This window comes from Staurois parvus, unplaced genomic scaffold (genome assembly GCF_062004578.1).
Source record: "Staurois parvus isolate SC_StPar_1 unplaced genomic scaffold, SC_StPar_1.0 ptg000154l, whole genome shotgun sequence".
Lineage (NCBI taxonomy): Eukaryota > Metazoa > Chordata > Amphibia > Anura > Ranidae > Staurois > Staurois parvus.
The window spans coordinates 8867429-8870877 of NW_028317950.1; the positions used below are offsets into that span (position 1 = coordinate 8867429).

Here is a 3449-nt window from a genome sequence, read left to right on the forward strand (position 1 = left end):
AACATCCTCTCTGTCTGCTACTTGTTCATTGTATCTAAGGATTTGATTCTCTGGATTCTGATAAACTGAGTGTGTGGCAACCCACATTTTAAATTCTCTGGATGGAAACTTATATGCTGGTATGTATTTCTGTCAGTAGACTTTTGTGTATACAATTGTGTGCAAAGCACCATTTTACTGTATCACAAGAACATCCAAAAAGCGGGTAGCCATTCTACAGTATTCTAAGGTGAAAGAGATAGTGGGTTGGCACCCATCTAGCTGTGTCTTAAAGTCAAGTAAGTCTGCCTCTGTGCCATGACAGATAAAGAAAATATCATCCATGTACCTAAGCCATATCAGTACATAATCCAGGTACAAAGGGTGGCCATATACATGTCTTTCCTCAAAATCTGCCATAGAGAGATTGGCATAGCTAGGGACCACATTAGATCCCATAGCTGTGCCTTGGCATTGCTGGTAAAATTCCTCATTGAAGCAGAAGTAATTTTTTTGTCAGGATAATTTCCAAAAGCGCTAAAGAAAAAGAAACCAGGTTCCGGGGTAGAGATATGTCATTCAGTACTCCAGATATCACCATTAGCAAAAACGGCAAAAATCAAACATGAAAACATTTCTCTAAAAATCTGGTGGTTTTAATTTTTCCCTTACAGATTTTAGAGTTTGTAAAAGACCCCCCCCCCCCTAAACCAAACATTTTCTGAAAGAACATGACCAGTAGAATAAATAGAAGTTGCTACTGAATTTTAAGGGCCAGCAATTTCTATCAATGTTTATCAAAACAACATTTTTGCAAAAAATACACTAATATCAATAATAGCAGACACAAACATAGCAGATTTTACAAACATCCAACTAAATTCCTGCTAAATATAAAAGCATAAACTCTATTGAATTAATAAATAACAAATATTTGTAAATATTAAATTGTTCCTTTTTGGGAAATGTTAAAAATCAAACATATGCAAACATTTCTCTAAAAATCTGGGGGTTACAGCTTTTAGAGTTTGTAAAAGACCCCTCCAAACCATATATTTTATAAAAGCACATGACCAGTAGAATAGAAAGAAGGCAATACTGATTTTTTTAGGCCTCACAATAGCTGTGCAAATGTTTATCAAATTGCTATTTTCACTAAAAAACACTAAAATCCTTAGTACACATAAACACAACATACCTTACAAAATTCCTGCTAAATTGCTACTAAGGCCTCATCCAAGGAGGTGTGTTAAAGCATACGTCCATGGAGGTCCATGTTTACCAGCACGGGGATGGGTGTGGGTATAGGTGCATGGCCCCAAAACGCAGACAGTGTGAGCTCAGGGAAATGCACCCACATGAATGTCAAGTTGGAAGCAGTGGCAGTGTCCATGCAGCCATTGCATCCCAATTGATATAGATGGGACTGCCTGCACAGAAATGCACAGAACACTTGTGCATTCCTGTGCAGCCGCAGTGTCCTAATTGACAACAGTGGTGATGCCTGCATGGGAATGCACTGAACACCTGTGCAACCCTGTGCAGCTAAAACAGAGCCCTGCAATAATATTCCCCATGTGAATGAGGCCGTATACTTTGTCTAGACCTGCGGTTGGGGGCGACGGCAAAAATGCACAGCTGAGCTGTGTTTCTGCTACCCACCAACCACCCCCTCTAAGCTGCAACAGGCAGTGGATGGGGGTATTTACATGCTGTGGCTGCCTGCTTCATGCCCATGGCAAAGTTGACCTGACTTGCCTACCGAATGCTATAAATTCAATGCATGCGGTTGTGAAGCATTTTTCTGCAAAAATTGATGATTAGCCATGATTCACACTAGCCTGCAGGTTGCGGACAGGTTGCAGGTGCAGGAATCACACCTGTTTCCACACCCACAACCACCCGCAGCTGAATTGTGCTACTCTTGCAAGACACGCGGGGCTGCCATTCATTCTAAATGGCACCCCCGTGCATCTCAGCCCACAGCATGATTGTGAGTGCAGGAACCGCAGAGAAACCGCATGGTCAAAAAGACCATGCGGGTTCCCTGCGGATGCGTTTTGGAAAAGGTGCTTGCACCTTTTTTTTGTGTGAAATATGGGCACAGCAGCCCATTCAAATGAATGAGCTTCCGTGCCCATGTAAATGCGGGCCACACGACCCACATTAGTTTGAAACTAGCCTTACTATTCTTATTTCCTTTTTTACTCTATTCTGGGTGTTGCATTCCTGTATGTATTCCTGAACATCAGCACTGTTACATTTTAAGTGTAGCTCATTGTACCTACAGTATATGCATGCATGTTCTTTGATGTTACTCAACAATGAAGTGTACATCTTTGTTGTATTATGCTTGATGTTAGATGACATACAGTGGGGCAAAAAAGTATTTAGTCAGCCACCAATTGTGCAAGTTCTGCCACTTAAAAAGACGAGAGAGGCCTGTAATTAGCATCATAGGTAGACCTCAACTATGAGAGACAAAATGAGAAAAAAAATCCAGACAATCACATTGGCTGATTTGGAAAGAATTCATTTGCAAATTATGGTGGAAAATAAGTATTTGGTCACCTACAAACAAGCAAGATTTCTGGCTCTCACAGACCTGTACCTTCTTCTTTAAGAGGCTCCTCTGTCCTGCACTCATTACCTGTATCAATGGCACCTGTTTGAACTCCACTATGGTGAAGACCAATTGTTCTTTGGTCTTTACCATAGTGGAGTTTGGAGTGTGACTGTTTGAGGTTGTGGACAGGTGTCTTTTATACTGATAACAAGTTAATCGCTTCTCGGCCTTTTGGCTAAGATCAAGTGTAGTATCTGTTCTTATCAGTGTCCAGTGGGGGTGCTCCCGACCATTCTAGCTTTGCAGGGATGGTTGTTGTATAGTACCCTCACTGGTATGATGGGGGTCCGGAAGGCTAGTACCGGAGGGACAGAAACCGGGGAGCGCCACGAGTTTAGCTGGGGCCCCGGGAGTAATTCCTCTGGGAAGACTGGAAAGACCCAGTACCTCCTGATTTGGACGGATCTACCTTGGTCTGGCCAGGGGCTGGGGACGCAAAAAGTCCGTAAACTCAGTGCCCCCTGGGGAAGACGCTCTCAGGGGTGTCACTAGTAACACTTGGGTGTGGGACCCCACGGTGTGAAGATGACACCTGGCCACTGTTTTTCACCTCTTTTTGCACAGCGTCCTAAGGACCAGGTCTTTTGGCTAAGTCCAGGGCAATTTTTGCTACGGGCCTCAGGGCCTGGTCTGTGCACAATTCGGCACGGTACCACTTTTTTATTTTGTCTTTTTCTTATTTATTATGCACTTACCCACGTTTGTCACTTTTTCTTTGCCTTATGTGTGTGTTTTTTCACGGATGGAGGGTGTGGGTCCTCGGGCCTACCCTGAAGTCTAGGGGGAGGATGTGTGGCCATACGGTTCCTTCCTCCCCTGATCCCTAGGAGGCTCTTCTTCGGGA

At 43.4% G+C, this 3449-nt stretch overlaps 1 pseudogene; it reads left to right on the top strand.

The window, feature by feature from the left end:
- The first annotated feature begins 2760 nt into the window (after positions 1 to 2760).
- LOC149463482 (U2 spliceosomal RNA) lies at positions 2761 to 2876 on the top strand (annotated as a pseudogene).
- The last annotated feature ends 573 nt before the right edge of the window (positions 2877 to 3449 follow it).